At 42.1% G+C, this 18,777-nt stretch overlaps 1 long non-coding RNA gene across 1 annotated transcript; it reads left to right on the top strand.

Annotated features, from left to right (window-relative positions):
* Positions 1-16,140: 16,140 nt before the first annotated feature.
* On the top strand, positions 16,141-18,093 carry LOC108646293. Its single transcript, XR_004221862.1, has 3 exons — positions 16,141-16,259; positions 16,826-17,234; positions 17,947-18,093. It is a non-coding gene; the product is annotated as an uncharacterized LOC108646293 (long non-coding RNA).
* The last annotated feature ends 684 nt before the right edge of the window (positions 18,094-18,777 follow it).

Raw genomic sequence — 18,777 nt, 5'->3', positions numbered from 1 at the left:
AGACTTGTATTACGGAGTGCAGACGAGGATCTCTTACCCTCAGGACGAGTGGGACAAGAACGTAGAAGGTGACCAGCCTCACCACAATAGAGACAGAGGTTTAAGCGGCGTCTCCTAACCCGTTCCTCAGCAGACAGGGAAGGACGTAGAAGACCAATTTGCATAGGTTCAGCCTCTTCAGGACCAGTCGAAGAAGAAGAAGAGGCCTTAGGCATAAACCAAACAGGAGGTGCAAGTCCAGCTCTCTCTTGCCGTCGTTCTCTTAAACGCCTGTCGATCTGAATGACCAGAGATACGAGATCATCCAGGGCTTCAGGGATACCGACACGGGCCAATTCATCTTTTAAGGATTCAGACAGACCCAAACGTAGCTGATGTTTTAAGGCAAAATCATTCCATTGTGTGTCAATAGCCCAACGTCTAAATTCTGCAATATAATCTTCCACAGGACGTTTACCTTGGCGCAGGGAACGAAGAGCAGATTCAGCTGTGGATTGGCGTTTAGGGTCGTCATAGAGAGTGGACATAGTATGAAAAAAGGTATTACAGTCATTGAGAATGGCACTTTGCTGTTCCAGATGACGGTGGGCCCAAGCTTGGGGTTCACCCCTAAGGAGGGAAATAACTACTCCCACTTTAACTTGTTCGTTGGCGTATGTTTGAGGCTTAAGGGAGAACAACAAACGACAACTGTTCATAAAGGAGCGATATTGACTTCTGTCCCCAGAGAAAAAGTCAGGCATAGGAACCTTGGGTTCAGGGGTCCTTAAGGTGTGGATGTTAGCAGCATCAGCAGCAGCTGCCCCTTCCCGAACCGATGGAGCACTACCTGAAGGAAGTTCCGGAGGAGGAGCAATCGGATTTGCTAGAACTTGGGTTTGAAGTTGTTGGTACCCCGTCTGTAATTCCTGGACAGCTTGAGTCAAAGCAGACAGTTGTTGTGAAATAAGGTCGAGGGGAGACTCATCTCCAGAATTCTCCATAATGGCTGTGTTGTACTGTCAGGGAACTCGAAGTGGAGAATTTCTTGTGGAGACAATTGACTCTCCCCTACTGCTTCCACTACCCGTACCCCTGAAAATGAACACAGGGGAGGGTTAGGAGAAAAGGCAGGGAGGCCGTAAACGTAAGGCAGGGTCAAGGTCAAAAACAGGCAGAGGTCATGGGCAGGCGGCAGGCAGAATCGAAGTCAGTAGGCAGGCAAAAGGGTCTTTAGGCAGGCAGCAGACAAGGCAGAATCAGGATCAGGCGATAAGGGTCTTGGGCTGGCAGCAGACAGGAGCACGGAACCAAAATCAGTAAGCGGAAGGTCAGCAACAGGAAATCCAAAACAGCAAGAAGCAGGCTAGTTTACCAGGCAAAGCCGCAGACAACACAGCACTGGAGGGAGCGTTTGGCGGCTTGAAATACCCGCCCAGCGTACGCCGAATTCGCGCCATCAGTGCGTCGCAGACGTGCGTGCGCATTGACGCGCACGCACGCTTTGACGTATGGGTGCGTTTTGACGCATGCGCGTCTTTGGGCGCGTATACGCGACTTGGTGCCCGCGCGTCTTGACGCACGCGCGCAACGTCCTGCGGACAACGGGACGCGCGCGCACACGCCGGGGAACGCGCGAGACCGGGCCACACGGGTGAGTACCCTGACAGCAGGTATAGTAGGGAGAGATGGTGCCTATAGTAGCAGTGGGGGGATAATAGCCTCTGGGAAGGGACTGGGGCTGTGGGATAGCAGGTATAGTAGGGAGAGATGGTGCCTATAGTAGCAGTGGGGGGATAATAGCCTCTGGGAAGGGACTGGGGCTGTGGGATAGCAGGTATAGTAGGGAGAGATGGTGCCTATAGTAGCAGTGGGGGGATAATAGCCTCTGGGAAGGGACTGGGGCTGTGGGATAGCAGGTATAGTAGGGAGAGATGGTGCCTATAGTAGCAGTGGGATAATAGTCTCTGGGAAGGGACTGTGGCTGTGGGATTTCAGGTATAATATGGAGAAATGCATTAGAAGATCCGGGCTGGATTTTTGCTCACTGCTCTGTTCATTATATCCTGGCAGACTTTGCCAGTATAAGGGCATCTCTGCAATGTGTCAACTGGGAAAGGCTTTTCATAGGGTTAGACACAGTTGGAAAATGGAACATCTTTAAAACATTGCTTTGCAAGTATTCACAACAGTATATCCCCCTTGTAAGAAAGAAGAGGCATCGGAAAGCAAAACTTTTATGGCTGAATAAAAGTGATAGTGTCGAGGTTGGTAAGAAAAAACGTGCTTTTAAAGCATTCAAGTTAGCTGGGACAGCAGAGACTTTCATCAGGTACAAGGAGGCAAATAAAGCAGCAAAAAAGCTATCAGGCAAGCTAAAATAGAGATGGAAAGGGATATTGCAGCTAGGAGTAAAAATAATTATTTTTTAATTATGTGAATAGTAAAAAAAAAAATGAAGCAAGAAGGGGTGGGAACCTTATTATCATGGGGGGGTAAGTTGGTTGATGAGAACTGGGAAAAAGCAGAAATTTAGAACTCTTATTTTTCATCTGTCTATACATCTGAGGAGCCAGATAATGAAGGCTTTCCTTTTAATATACCCAGTGCTAGTAATTTAGCTACTGACGCATGGGTCACTCGGGAGGAAATTCAAAAGAGACTTGAACATGTAAAGGTAAACAAAGGTCCAGGGCCGGATGGTATTCATTTCAGCATATTAAACGATAAAGTGGTGCCATTATTTAAAAAGGGATCCCGTTCTCAGCCTGAAAACTATAGGCCTGTTAGTCTGACATCAGTAGTAGGAAAGCTTTTGGAAGGGGTAATAAGGGATAGGTTACTTGAATACATTGCAGTTCACAATACTATAAGTTTGTGCCAGCATGGTTTTATGCCTAACAGATTAATTTAGTCTTTAGACTAATTTAGTCGCCTTTTATGAGGAGGTGAGCAGGAACCTCGATGAAGAATGGCAGTTGATGTCATCTACTTGGACTTTGCTAAAGTGTTTGATACAGTACCTCACAGAAGGTTTATGATCAAATTAAGGAATATTGGCCTAGAACATAATATTTGTAATTGGATAGAGAACTGGCTGAAGGATAGAGTACAAAGAGTGGTGGTAAATGGAACATTTTCTAATTGGACCAGTGTGGTTAGTGGGTACCGCAGGGGTCAGTCCTTGGGCCTTTGCTTTTTAACTTGTTTATTAATGACCTGGGGGGCATAGAGAGTACTGTTTCTATTTTTGCTGATGGCACAAAATTGTGCAAAACTATAAGTTCCATGCAGGATGCTGCCGCTTTGCAGAGCGATTTGACAAAACTGGAAAACTGGGCAGCAAACTGGAAACTGAGGTTCAATGTTGATAAGTGCAAAGTTATGCACTTTGGTAGAAATAATATAAATGCAAGCTATCTACTGAATGGTAGTGTGTTGGGGGTATCCTTAATGGAGAAGGATCTGGGGGTTTTATAGATAACAAGTTGTCTAATTCCTGTCAATATCATTCGTTGGCTACTAAAGCAAATAAAGTGCTGTCTTGTATAAAAAAGGGCATTGACTCAAGGGATGAAATAATAATTTTACCTCTTTATAGGCCCCTGGTAAGGCCTCACCTTGAGTATGGGGCAGTTTTGGGCTCCAGTCCTTAAAGGAGAAGGAAAGGCTAAGTCACTTGGGGGTGCTAAAATTTTAGGCACCCCCAAGTGACTTTAATCGCTTACCTCATACCCCGGGCTGGTGCCTCTGTTAGGAGAAAACAGCACCAGCCCGGGGTACCTGGAGCGATGCGCTTCCTCCTTCCGGCTTCGTTTTGCTGCCACTACACAATAGGCGCATGCACAGTAGAGTGAAAAGTAAGCTTTTCTGTTAAAGTTCAGCTTTTCTCTCTATTGCGCATGTGCTCACAAGCGATATAAGGAAGCGCTACAGGTACCCCGGGCTGGTGCTGTTCTCTCTGAACAGGGGCACCAGCCCAGGGGAAAAGGTATGCGATTCAAGTCACCTGGGGGTGCCTAACATTTTTGCACCCCCAAGTGACTTTGCCTTTCCTTCTCCTTTAAGAAGGATATTAATGAGCTGGAGAGAGTGAAAAGACAGCAACTAAACTGGTTAAGGGGATGGAAGATTTAAGCTATGAGGTTAGACTGTCGAGGTCGGGGTTGTTTTCTTTGGAAAAGAGGCGCTTGCGAGGGGACATGATTACTCTGTACAAGTACATTAGAGGGGATTATAGGCAGATGGGGGATGTTCTTTTTTCCCATAAAAACAATCAACACACCAGAGGTCACCCCTATAGATTAGAGGAAAGGAGCTTCCATTTGAAGCAGTGTAGGTTGACTCTGGTCTTTTTTCAACCCCATGTAACTATGAAACTATGTAATTTACATATGTCATCCTGCAGTCTCAGGCAGTCAGTTATAAGTCCCATGTTCCTGTAACTCCCTCTTGACCACATAATATGGTGGGCACTGTGTCTATCTAAAAATGCTTGTGCTAATTGAGCATTTGATCCTGCTATTTCAACCCTTAAAAAGAGGTGCATTTTTGTAAAATAGGTGTGGTATTTGCCAGCGCTTAGTTTGCCTTTAAAAAATTTTTAATCTGGAGTTGACCAGCTGCTATAAACGATAAAAAGCCATTAATTATACACAAAGAGAAAGAAAGTTTGCCAGCGCTTAGTTTGCCTTTAAAAATAATTTTTTTACAAAAAATGAGGTGTTAGTACCACACTTTGGCCAAAATATGTAAGCTCACGTGCCACGTCAAGGCCCCTCACTGTACGTGAGTCCTACACTGTCTAATGACTTTGAGTCTGTGATGCAATTCAAATAAAGTCCCCCAGAAAGCAATGTGACTGAGTATTAAGGCCTATTGCACCTACCTTTAGCTCAAAAAGGCTCTAGTGGGAAAGCAGGGAGCTTTTAAGCCCCAGCTCATTAGCACACACATGAAAGTGATCCATTGGATTAAAGGCTACATAGCAGCTAGAAGCAAAATTTGACCACAATTTGTACACAAAACACAGAAAGAAATCGCCAGCGCTCGGTCTAACCCACGCTGTAGTGTTGACCAGCTGCTAGAAACACACTATTGTGCCAGCGGTCGGTCCAACCCACAATCTGGAGTTGACCAGCTGCTATAAACGATAAAAAGCCATTAATTATACACAAAGAGAAAGAAAGTTTGTGGACAAATTTTGCTTCTAGCTGCTATGTAGCCTTTAATCCAATGGATCACTTTCATGTGTGTGCTAATGAGCTGGGGCTTAAAAGCTCCCTGCTTTCCCACTAGAGCCTTTTTGAGCTAAAGGTAGGTGCAATAGGTCTTAATACTCAGTCACATTGCTTTCTGGGGGACTTTATTTGAATTGCATCACAGACTCAAAGTCATTAGACAGTGTAGGACTCACGTACAGTGAGGGGCCTTGACGTGGCACGTGAGCTTACATATTTTGGCCAAAGTGTGGTACTAACACCTCATTTTTTGTAAAAAATTATTTTTAAAGGCAAACTAAGCGCTGGCAAACTTTCTTTCTCTTTGTGTATAAATAATGGCTTTTTATCGTTTATAGCAGCTGGTCAACTCCAGATTGTGGGTTAGACCGAGCGCTGGCACAATAGTGTGTTTCTAGCAGCTGGTCAACACTACAGCGTGGGTTAGACCGAGCGCTGGCGATTTCTTTCTGTGTTTTGTGTACAAGGTGTGGTATTTGGGTGGGTGTGGCCACAAAAGTGACATAGTCAAAAATTTGCTGCGCTACACATGCCAGATCTTTTTGTCCCTCTTTCCATTTTTTAAATGTTGGGAGGTATGCATTTGGACTGTCTATGTTAAATGGATCAGTAATTAGTACTGGGCCAGGTATTCTTCATGTTATTCTTGGTATATGCACCCTTAGGGCTTTGTGGGAAATTAAATGACAGAAGTGACTATCCATTTCAAACTAAGAGACAGCAACACCCAGGGTAAGTCAAGTAGGATCATCTGTGTTTTATTCACAGAAGGCCCATTTCAATTTTACACAGGATATGCAAAAAACAAACTAAAGCTCATTCTTCTGAAACTAGACCTGACTGGTCCACTCACTCACTGGTCCTGACTATATCCTTCTCTTGGATAGGGAGGTGCCTCTATTAGGGCAAAATAAATGTAGAGAAGTTTAAAATATCTAACTCATGTTCAAATGTTTTCTCATCAGTTCTCTCAGTTGCATCCATTCATTTCCTGGTTCCTGCTTACTGGACCTGCCACTTTATCATACACGGTGAGTCACTAATATCAGCACCCTTACAGGTTATTCAGCCTGAGTGGACACAACCTTTGTCATTGTCCATTTCAGTGCTGTCTCATAGAGAATTTTGGGAGAGACATACCTTCCCTAAAGGGCCTTCAGGTTACTGTGACACAGCTCTTATACATAGGCATTTACTCTTGCATTCCCAATCCCATCTCAAGACAAACAAGGAGTTATAAGCCTTTCCATTCTCTTTGATGGTGCCTGTACCCTGACAGTGTAGGTAGAGGAAGATCAGGTACAAATGCAGCATGTACCTGCCGTGAATTTGTACTTTCAACACTTTTACAGTTTGATGACTGATACTTTTGGAAATGCCTTCTTACCGCCACTTTAGTGAATCCCCTCCCCCCCTATAGTGTTGCTTATTACAATCTGTGCATGAAACTCTGATGATCTAGGCTACAGCTAGTGGGGGTTAATAAGGATGTTGCAAAATCCTATGGCCAAGAGCTTCATAGGGGTCCAGAGTTGTGAGTCAGCTTGCGGTAACTGATCTTTGGGGCCATTACTGTGAAAGGTAATGTTAGCACACTATCTGGGTAATCTCGAGTTGCAGTAACAGTCAAGACTCTTAACAATCAGGATGATGTTGCAATAATACTTTGTTCACCATACAACAAGTAAAAGGAAATGGCATCACATCCTAGAGATTCTTTCCAGAATGTACAGGTTCATGAATCCTTTATAAACTCAAACCAACATGTATACTGACACCTTACGGCAGACATTAATTACAGTATAACACAGCATATTAGTAAGAAGGTTTTTGTTGCTGACAGAGTAGACACACTAGTCTAACTAGAGGAATGGAGCTCCCATTTGAAGCAGCAGGGGTGCTTTTTCACGGTGAGGGCAGTGAGGTTGGGGAATGCTCTTCCTAGACATGTTGTGATGTTGTAATGGCAGATTCTGTAATGGCAGACTTTGTTAATGCCTTTAAGAGGGGCCTAGATGAGTTCTTGAACAAGCATAATATCCAAGGCTATTGTGATACTAATATCTACAGTTAGTATTAATGTTTGTATATATAGTTATGTATTATTATTAACGTTACTAACAATTATTTATAAAGCGTCAACATATTCCACAGCGCTGTACAATACTTGAGTTTCATACATTGGACATACAGAGTAACATATAAAGCAATCAATAACCGATAAAAAAGGTGAAGAGAGCCCTGCCCAAAAGAGCTTACAATCTACAAGGAGTAAGGGTTGAGACAGAAGGTGTGGGAATGGGCATGACCAGAGTTGTAAGAGGTGTGACACAGGGTATTGCTTTTAGCAGCACACTGAGGTCATGTTAAACTAGATTAGTTTAAGCTTCTTTAAATAAATGCATTTTTAGAGATCTCTTGAAGGCAGAGAGATTGCGAGAAAGTCTGACTGATTGTGGGAGGGAATTCCAGAGAAGGGGGGCAGCCCTAGCAAAGTCTCAAATGTGAGTGTGTGAGGAGGGAATGAGAGAGGAGTTGGGGAGCAGGTCAGTAGAGGAGCGTAACAAGCGGGTTGGATGGTACCTAGAGATTCAGAGATGTATGGTGGGGCAGAGTAATGAACTGCATTGAAAGTGAGAGTCATTCGTTTGAATTTTATCCTGGATGGTAGGGAAAGCCAATGCAGAAATTGGCAGAGTGGCACGGCAGAGGAAGAGCGGTTGGAGAGGTGTAAGAGCCTGGCAGCAGTATTCATTATGGACTGGAGAGGGGACAGTCTTTGGAGGGGAAGGCCAAATAATACGGAGTTACAGTAGTCTAGGCGAGATAAGAGAGTGAATAAGAATTTTGGCAGCCTCTTGGGTGATAAATGATTGTATTTTGGAAATATTTCTTAGGTGAAAGTGACACGATTTGATAAGTGACTGGATATGAGGAGTGAAGGACAGGGCAGAATCAAGGATAATCCCAAGGCCTGGGAAGATGGGGTGATGGTAGAATTGTTAACCTTTATAGATACCTCGGGAATAATGTGGTCATTGGATGGGGGAAAAAGAACCAATTCAGTCTTAGAGAGGTTTAATTTATGGTAATGTTTGGACATCCAAGTGGAGATAGCGGACAGGCAGGATGAGAAACGAGTTAGAAGCTCTGGGTTGAGATTAGGAGAGGAAAGATAGATCTGAGTATCATCAGCATAGAGGTGGTACTGAAAGCCAAAGGAATTGATTAATTTGCCAAGTAAGGAGGTATAGAGAGAAAATAGTAAGGGGCCGAGGACAGAGCCTTGAGGAACCCCAACAGAAAGTGGCAAGGGAGAAGATGATGCTCCATTGTAAGAGACACTGAAGGATCGATCTGAGAGATAAGATGAAAACCAGGATAAGGCAGTGTCACAAAGGCCAAGAGAGTGGAGAGACTGGAGAAGAGGGTGATCCACTGTGTCAAAAGCAGCAGAGAGATCGAGAAGTATTAGTAGCGAGCAGTGTTTTTTGGCTTTAGCGGATAGGAGGTCATTTGTTAGTCGAGTTAGAGCAGTTTTGGTGGTGTGTTGTTGTCTAAAACCAGATTGTAGGGGATCCAGGAGGATATTGTCAGAGAGGAATAGCGTCAGTCGGTTGTAAACTAGGCGCTCGAGTACTTTGGAGATGAATGGGAGCAGAGAGATAGGTCGGAGGTTACTAGGATTGGAGGGATCAAGGGAGGGTTTTTTCAGAATAGGGGTTACCAGTGCATGTTTCAGTTGGGAGGGAAAGATTCCAGTAGAGAGCAAGAGATTGAATAGATGAGTTAAGGCTTTGATAAGATAGGGGTTGGCATTACGTAGAAGTTTGGTAGGAATGGGATCAAGCTGGCAGGTAGTAAGGTGGGAGAAAGACAACAGTTTTGAGACTTCCTCTTTAGTCACTGAGGAGAAGGAGCCAAGGAGAGCCTGGCTAGCATGTAGGGAGGGAGGTGAATGGTTATGGGGAATAAGTTGTGCAATGTCACTTCTGATGGTGTCAATTTTATTATTAAAGTGCTCTGCAATAACTTGAGCAGTGACTGAAGCACACGGAGGGGGTAGAGAAGGGAACTGCAGAGAGTTTAAAGGAACAGAAGAGTTGTGCAGTGAAGTAGGTTTGTTTACCTTGGCGGAGGGAGGAGAGCAGAGCAGCTTTGTAGCTGCAGAAATCTAATTCTGACCTTGATTTGCGCCAGCGGCGCTCAAGTGTACGTGACTGTTTTTGGAGGGATTTGGTATGAGCAGTGTGCCAGGGTTGGAGTGGTTTGGGCCACATGCGTTTTGTCTTGGCAGGAGCAAGCTCATTGAGGGCAGTGGTGAGTGTGCTGTAGTAGACAGAGGAAGCCTGATTAGGACAAGAGACAGTTAGGATGTTAGAGTGAAGGGAGATGTGACATGTTCAGGGATTGCAGGTCTCAGTATGTGCATGTTTGGGGACAGCAGAGGGTGTAGAGGGAGTTAGCGAGAATTGAAATGTGAGCAGATTGTGATCAGAGAGGGGGAAAGGGGAGTTAGTGAAGTTTGAGATAGAATAACATTTTGTAAATAGAAGATCCAGGGAGTTTCCATTGGAGTGAGAGGGGGGGGAGTCAGAACACAGAGATAACCCAAAGGAGGATGTTAGTGAAAGGAGTTTAGAGACAGCAAGGGCATTAGGGTTGTTAACAGGTATGTTAAAGTCACCTAGTACAATGGATGGGGAGTCAGAGGAAAGAAAGTAAGGAAGCCAGGCAGAAAAGTTGTCAAAGAATTGTGAGGTTGGTCCAGGAGGTCGGTATATGACCGCAATGCGAAGCGAACCAGGGGAGAAAAGCCTAATCGAGTGAAGCTTGAATGAAGAAAATGAAAAAGAAGGAGGAGGTGGAAGGATTTTAAATGAATAGCAGTGGGGGGGGGAGAAGGAGCCCTACCCCACCCCCCACCCTGTTTCCAGGTCTGGGAAGTTTGTTGTAAGGTGTAGCCACCCCAAGGACAGAGCTGTAGATGAGGCAGTGTCAGTAGAGGAAAGCCAAGTCTCAGTTATTGCAAATAAGTTAAGAGATTTAGTGATGAGAAGGTCATGGATGGAGGTAAGTTTGTTGCAGATGGAGCAGGAATTCCAGAGGGCACAGGAAATTTGAACAGAGGCTTTATGTATAGGGGTAAGGATTCAAGGGGTACAAGGTGGGTTTGGAGAATGTGACCCTAACAAAACAAGGATGGGGTAAGGGCCAGGTTTGGGGGAAATGTCACCAGCAACATGTAACAGGAAGGAGACGAATGCAAAGTGAGAGTGGGATTTGTATGTTCTTGTTTTATGTGAGGAGAAAGAGCTAACTGGAACTATGGAACAAAGCACTTTAAAGACTTCATGTGCTGAGAGGGAAGGAGAGGATAGGAGAGAGGCAGTGATTTCTATACCTTTCTGACTTGATGGAGGAAGTGGCTGGAGATGTTTTAAGAAACATGAACATGAAAGTGCAAAGATGAGGAAGGCAGGATAAAACATTTTGGGGTAGGAAATAACAAACTACCAGGAACAAGCAAAGTTGTCTTGTCTTGTGATTCCATGTTGTGTAGCATTGATTGGAGATAGTTCAGAGCCTTGTCAGTGCCTTTTCCAAATACCTTCTTTAATTGCCATTTTCCTTCCTAGCACTTGTGAAATATTAGCACTAACGAAATGTTAGCACCACTCCCTAACACTAGTGCCATCCCCATGGCTGTGTCTGAATTTATATTCAGCTGATTGGGGAAATCCAGAACCTGATTGACTAATTAATCAATTAATCAGGGATCAAAGTAAGTAGGCTGTGTAGGAAGGGGGAGAGTTTTACAAGCACCAGAACCAGGTTTTGTGGCTGTAAAAATATCTCTTGCTCACTGAGGAGTGGACACAGATGTGAGTGTGACACAGCTATCACAAGTACTAAATCAAGGTAGCCCTAACAGAAAAAGTTATTGGCATAGCACATACAAGAAGAATTACAATTACCATTAATAGGGAGGCTGCAAAGGCTTATATAGCAGTATACAGCAGAGGGTTACACAGATGAGAATTACCTGTAGAAGTGAGAAGAGATGTGAGTTAGTTCCATGAACTGCCTTGTTTAACTGCCATTTTCTTTCCTAGCACTTGTGAAATATTAGCACTTAGGAAATGTTAGCACCAGTGCCTGCCCCTGACAATAGTGCAGTGACACTCGAATGTATGTGTTGGTATAGATTGGTAAATATAGGTTGAACTTGATGGACTCTGGTCTTTTTTCGACCCTATGTAACTATGTAACACCCACATTCAACAAATATATCTCACATTACTCGCATTCTTTTTCTGAGCTTCTTAAATTTAGATTGTGGTAGTGGCATTGTCAAAGCATCTGCTATCATACTGTCAGTCTCACAGTATACAAGCTCAGTCACATTTTGTTCCGTTAGATAACATAGGTAGTGAGGTTTAACATTAATGTGCTTGGTTCTGGTATTTATCTTTTAAGCATTTGCAAACATTATACATTCTTGGTTGCCCTCCTATAAAACTGTTGGCAGAGACATTGTTTCACCAAGATCTTCAAGTTAGTAGCTGATGCAACCAAATGACTTCCTTACTAGCATGAGCTGCTGAGATGTATTCTGCAGAAGACAATGCCACAGAGATTTGCTTTTAGCTAGAGGGTGTTGGACTGTTACCTAACTTCATTTATCATGTAAGTTCTAGGTCACCACTTGCAGATATCTTTAAACTCAAGTCTTTAGCCTGTTTCAGGTATTGCTATTGATGAGCAAATTTTTTTTCCAGTCATGGATTTACAGTGAATTTCCGAATTTTGCCATTGACAAAACTTCCAAAAAAATTTGGCGCAAAAAAATTCTTCGCACATCAAAAAAAGTCATGGTTGCATCACAAAAAAAAACATGACAAACGCATCTCGCTAATTTTTCTCCATTCTACAGAATTTCCTGTCATTTCTTGGATTTTCCGGTGAAGCGAAATGGGACAGATTCGCTAGGTATTGCATGACTCAACTGCATTCCAATCATTTTGACAAGGTTTACTTACACGTCTGCAAAGAACTGACATGGCAGCACCTATATCTGGATGTGTAGTGGTGGCAATGTGCAAGAGTGCCCCCAATGCTTGTCTGTATTTTTCATTATTTGGCAGAAGATCTTCTTCTCCTTCCAACTTCAACTAGGCTGTGTCAATTGGGGTGCTTACACCTTTGCATTCTGTCATGCCATTCTGATTAATGATAACAAAGCTTCCGTCATCCTTTCCTTTCTTCCTAAGTAGTAGGTCACATCACCTAGGTCCTTGGTTTTAAAGTGCTTGTTAAAGGACATGTAAAGCCTACATTTTCCTATCAGTTGGGCAAGTCTCCCCCAGTCAAATGACATCATTTGTACTGTATACATCCCCCTCCATTTGCCAGCACCATCACATTTCCCTAAAGCAAATACAGGTATAGGACCCATTATCCAGAATGCTCGGGACCAAGGGTATTCCGGATAAGGGGTCTTTCTGTAATTTGGATCTCAATACTTTAAGTCTACCAAAAAAATCAATAAAACATTAATTAAACCCAATAGGATTGTTTTGCATCCAATAAGGATTATTAATATCTTAGTTGGGATCAAGTACAGGTACTGTTTTATTATTACTGAGAAAAGGGAATCATTTAACCATTAAATAAACCCAATAGGGCTGTTCTGCCCCAATAAGGGGTAATTATATCTTAGTTGGGATCAAGTACAGGTACTGTTTTATTATTACAGAGAAAAGGGAATCATTTAACCATTAAATAAACCCAATAGGGCTGTTCTGCCCCAATAAGGGGTAATTATATCTTAGTTGGGATCAAGTACAGGTACTGTTTTATTATTACAGAGAAAAAGAAAATCAGTTTTTAAATTCTGAATTATTTTATTAAAATGGAGTCAATGGGAGACAGGTTTTCCGTAATTCGGAGCTTTCTGGATAACGGGTTTCCGGATAAGGGGTCCGATACCTGTAGCAGCTTTCACCCAGTGGCCATTTTTCAGTTTTTTACAGTTAAATCTACAAACAGCATACACACGCAAAGACCCTTATTCAGCATACATTTCATCAAGAATACAGGCTGACACAGGCACAACTGTTAAATGATAAAAGTTCTGCTTTGTTTGAGCTGAGCTCTGGAGAGTAAGGAGAAGACAATTCAAACAGACAGTTAGAGCTGAGTTTCTATGGGAACCAGCAATGCCATCTCTTCACTGATTGCTAGACTGGGGGGCGTGTTTAGAAATCTGAGTCTAGAACAACTGAGCATGCCCACAAGCCAAAGGTCAAAGCTAATTCCAGAGGGAAGGGTCCGAGTGGGTTACAGGAGGAGAAAGAAAGTGATTAAGGGGACGCTGCAGCCTCGCTATTAACCTCTGAACAACCAGAGTGGCAGGTATTGAAATATTTCAAAGAGGCTGTTCACTGATTAAATTTTTGTGTGTAGGGTCTACATGTCCTTTAAGAGTTGAATTTAGCTTTCCTCATAGTCTTGTGAGCAATTATCAAATCATCAACATAGAGTAGTAAATACATCCACTCCTCACCTGCGTGTTTTCAATATAGCTAGGGATCAGCTTTGCTTCTTGTGAAGTCCTCATCTAACAAAACTTTATTCATTTTTATTCATTTTTTAATTTCCATGCCCCAGCTGTTTGCTTCAGTCCTTGGAGTGTTTTTTTAACTTACAAACAAGATGCTCTTCTCCATCTTTCACATAACCTTCTGGTTGTGTCATGTACACTTCCTCTAATATGTCACCATTAAGAAAGGCGGTTTTGATGTCATGATGTCTCACAATCATATTCCTTAGAGCTGCATAAAGCCATTAAAGGTCTAAAAGTACTTGGCAACAGGAGCAAAAAGTAGCAACATAATTTTCTCCATATTTCTGAAAGAATCCCTTTGCAAGTAGTCATGCCTTGTATCTATGGATGTTACGTTTAGAATCACATTTAGCTTTAAAAATCCATTTACATCCAATTGCATGTTTACCTTAAGGTAAATTAGTAGGTTTCCATGTTTGGAGCTGGTTTTCTTCATTTCTTCATTGGCTGCTTTAATCCACATTTGCTTCTCAGTGATATCTTTTGCATTTCCTCCCAAGATGCTGGTTCAGGCTGTGGTGCCGTGCAAACCACATAAGAGAAACATTTACCTGGGATGCACTTATTGCTTGTAGAAGTTTCAATTTCTAATTTTTAAATTTTTGAATACACCGACTTCAATTTTTGTACTCTGTAGTACTGGTTGGGATTTTTTTGTAGATTGAGCAGTTGATATCACATCATGAAACTTTAGACCTATAGGGGCCAATTCACTAAAGGTTGATAAAACGAATGCTATTTATAGCATGCATTAAAAATATTATCACTTCTTATTTTTTGTGACTTAACAATCGACTCACTAGAAGGACACTTGTCATAATTAAGAAGCGATGTTCTTTGCGTTATTTATCTGGCGATGACCGATTTCGTGCGTTATTTTCTGCCGCGTGCAAAATATATTGCACGCGGCAGAAAATAACACACAAAATCAGAATATCACGATATTAACACGTGATATTCTGCACATAAGCATAATGCGTCACGTACCACATGACTAACACCATTATGTGCAGTTCCGCTGTGAGTGTTGAGATGGAGATCGCAGATGCGCAATTCTCGGCGGGGGAGCAACCAAAGAAAGCGTTGGCGAGGCAAGCAATGGAGAGGAGGGATAACAGTGATGTTAAAGCCAGCAGTATGAAAAAGGTGGCAAAACTGAAGGCACACCAAGGTAGGCTGGGGCATGAGAGAGCTGAGAGGAGACACAAGCAAACTGCAAAACACCAGCAAAGGCCAAAAAAGCAAAATTGAAAGCCTACATGAAACATGAGAGATTTATCCCACACCACCAAAGCTGAACATAAAGGGACACTTCAAAAACCAACACCAGCAAATTTTCCTACTTCTGCCCTGTCACATTTCTCCAGCAGTGACAGTGAGGAAGAGAGGCCTGGCTACATTAGCAGCCCACAATTGTCTGATATTGAAGGCACAGATAAAAATTATCAGCCAGAGGAAGCAAGTGAAGTGGAAATTGAGGAACTTCACCCCCCTCGTCACCCAAACCAAGCAAGAAACAAAAGCAGGACAGCAGACTCAAAAATCTGAAATTTTCAGAATTTGAAAATGAGGCTCTAATCGAGAAGCCTGTGTACGACCGAATAATCAGAAAATATGCATCAAAAACAGCTACAGCTGTTAAAAACAGATACTGGAACGACATAGCTGACCATGTGAACAGTGTTGGGGTCTGTCTGAGGAGTGTGCAACATTGTAAAAAATATCAAAAGGGTCCTGAAAATTTAGGTAAAGATCTTACATTCATATTTCTATTTAACACTTGCTCATCTGCTTTTCTCCTCAATCTGCTTTTCCTTTTGGATTACTGTCTTTCCTTCCTTTCTTGGCTTCTTTCCGCCTTTTTTTACTTGTATGTTGTATATGTATGTATGTACATACATACGTACATACGCACGCCTATCATTATGTGTGCTACTTATTTACCAAAAGCTGTGGAGTACAACAACAAATTAAGACAGTAAATAGGGGGTCATTAACATAATATTTCCCAAAATAGTTAATGCCCTGTACTCTCCTTTATGAAGGAGGATCATTGTGGAAGCATTGTTTAATACAGAATATAAGGGAGAGCCATGGGAGTTAGCGAGGTAGCAACTTGCAGCATTTTAGTAGGGTTTGTGTCAGAACATGCCTTTGTATTGTTACACTTGAAAGAAGGGGGATTGATTGGGGCAACAATGACTAACAAAAAGTGACTGCATTGTTATGGGATTGCTTATTGTAAGCAACACAATAAAAGCATTTATATTTTATTTAGGTCTGGAACTGCAGGAGATCCTCCAAAAAAGGTGTACTACACCACCTACGAGGAGCCACTTATGCCACTTATACATGAGATAGCATCACTGGTGTCACAGGGATCTTTGATTCGGACAGAAGTGTCAGCAAAGGTAGGTGTAATGACATTAATACAAGTGTATTTTCTCTTGCAGAGAAGCTTAATATTAATGGAATACAATGTTTTGGAAAACAGATTCATCCTTACCATCACCCGTCAGAAGCAAAGGCAGACAATCCTCAGTTTCTACATTCCAGATAATATTGTTTCCTAATTTTCTAGGACATGTGTTTTGTGTTAGGCTTGTGCAATAGCATAATAGTGAATTGTCAGTGTATATTGCAGGTGTTTCAATTATAGAAGTGCAGTGTATTGGTAATAAGATAGGTGTGCTATTGGACAAGCGTGTCTTGCTGGGTTAGGTGCAGTTAGTTCATCTTATACTTTTGCCCACTCAATCTTTCCAACTTGTTTTTGCCCTTGCACTCTGTATGGCAAAACATTTTACCTTTTTTGCTCATTTGGAAAAACCAAAGTCCACAAATACATTTTTCAAAATCAACTTTGTAATGTTGTAAAAGAAATGATAAACATTATTGTCCATGAAGTTTTTCTACCATCATGAACATCATTGAAAACATTAAAATTAACATTTGTTGTTTTTTTTTAAAAAAAAAGGTGGAAAAAGACACTCGGCTGGACACTCCTCAAGTCAGCTCCACTTGCAACACCGACAGGCTCCTGAAATTGAACAAAGAATGTTTAGTGGTGATGATAGTGTAAGACAGTCTGGTGAATTTTAAAGTGATGTTGCACTTTTTTTTATGCTGAGCCCTCAGAATCTCCCCAACAACCACTTGTTACACATAAGGCCAAAACCCCAATATCTCAGCTTCCCACCCTTGCCACTCACACCAAAGAACTGTCTTTTGATACTGTTCCACTCATTTCTATTGGTGGGAAATGAGATGTAATTGCCAGACACCGAGTGTATGGCATCCAGAACCTGGTCAAGGCACCGTGTGAATGTGCACAGAAGTTTGACCATGCCAGGAACAGCATGGCTTCTGCGTGTTAGTGGCTGCAGGTAAGGCTCCAGTACCTCATACAGGCTGTATATTGCTGCTCCGTTTAACCTGTAGTGCTTCACTATTTCCTCCTCTGCTAGGCCCTCTAGAGTTGACCTTTCCCTGAAAACTCTAGGATGCATCACTCTAGGACGTTCACATACTTGTTCATCCTCTTCTTCCAAATCCATCAAAAATCCCAGTGCAAACTCCATCTTGTCTTCACAAATGCTCAGAAATCGCAATGTTGTTTAAGTACCGACTACCCCAAGTAGGTGTTAATATACGCACAGATTATTGTGATATTTTGCCCATTTAATGTTTCATATGCGTTTGTGAATCATGCATTAGTATTATTTCTATTCTATAATTACCGCAATTGCAATAATGCGGTATTTTGGGCATGCAATATGCATGTGAAATGACTTTGATGAATCAGTACTTATTTATCGTATGCTTTTTAATGCAAAAACGTTTATTGAATCTGCCCCATAGTGTTTTCATCAATAATCATACTTCTGATGACTGTTACTTTTTTGGTGCTTAGGTGTAGGATTCTGGTCCCTTTTTGAGATTTACTGTAGCCAACAAGTATCCCTTCCTCAGCACAAGCTTCCGGCTTTTATTTGGGAACATGTACATAGGCTTTGCTTCCAAAGATTTTAGTGAGTCTCAGGTCTGTTTTCTTTCCATTCCATAGCTCATATGTAGTCTTCTCTGTTGCTTTTCCAGGTAAGCAGTTTTGAAGATAAAGGCTGTCACAACTGCTTCTCCCCAGTGCATCAAAAAACATGCATCTTCCTCTTTCACACAAGGGGGCCGATTCACTAAAGTCCAAACTAAGGAGTGATATTTATAGCATACGTTAAAAATAAGCACTTCTTATTTTTTGCGACTTAACGATCGATTCACTAAAAGGACACTTGTCATAATTAAGAAGCAATGTTCTTTGTGTTATTTATCTGGCGATGGGCGATTTTCAAGCGTTATTTTCCACCGTGTGCGTTATTTTCTGAAAACTACTGTTATGAAAATTACCATTTCCTGAAAGCTGGAGGATGCATCACTCTAGGATGATCACATACTTGAAAAAATCCGGCTGCAAACTCCATGTTGTGTTGCCAAACGCTCACGAACCACAATGTTCTTTAAGTACCGCCTACCCCAAGTAGGTGTTAATATTCGCACAGATTAAAGCAATATTTTGAGCATTTAATGCTTCATATGTGTTTGTGAATTATGCGTTAGTATTATTTCTATGCAATAATTACCTCAATGCGATAAAAAAAAGCTTTGCAATCATGCAGTATTTTGCGCATGGGACATGAGTGTTAACGCATGCGAAATGATTTTAATGAATCGGTACTCATTTATCGCATCCTTTTAAATGCAAAAAACTATGCGATAAGCCAAAAATCGGCCCCGACGTGCAGTTCATCCTCTCTGCAACACTATTTTTCTCAGAAGTCAGAATTGAGTTTTCATTAGACCGCATAGATCTGTGTGAATTAATTCCAGGGGTTGTTGAGCTTGGCTGTTGCTGGTTTTTGGAAAAGGTTTCTT

The sequence above is a fragment of the Xenopus tropicalis genome, chromosome 3 (assembly GCF_000004195.4).
Source record: "Xenopus tropicalis strain Nigerian chromosome 3, UCB_Xtro_10.0, whole genome shotgun sequence".
Classification (NCBI taxonomy): domain Eukaryota; kingdom Metazoa; phylum Chordata; class Amphibia; order Anura; family Pipidae; genus Xenopus; species Xenopus tropicalis.
Note: the sequence above shows the minus strand (reverse complement) of the source record. Positions and strands in the feature narration are given on the sequence as shown.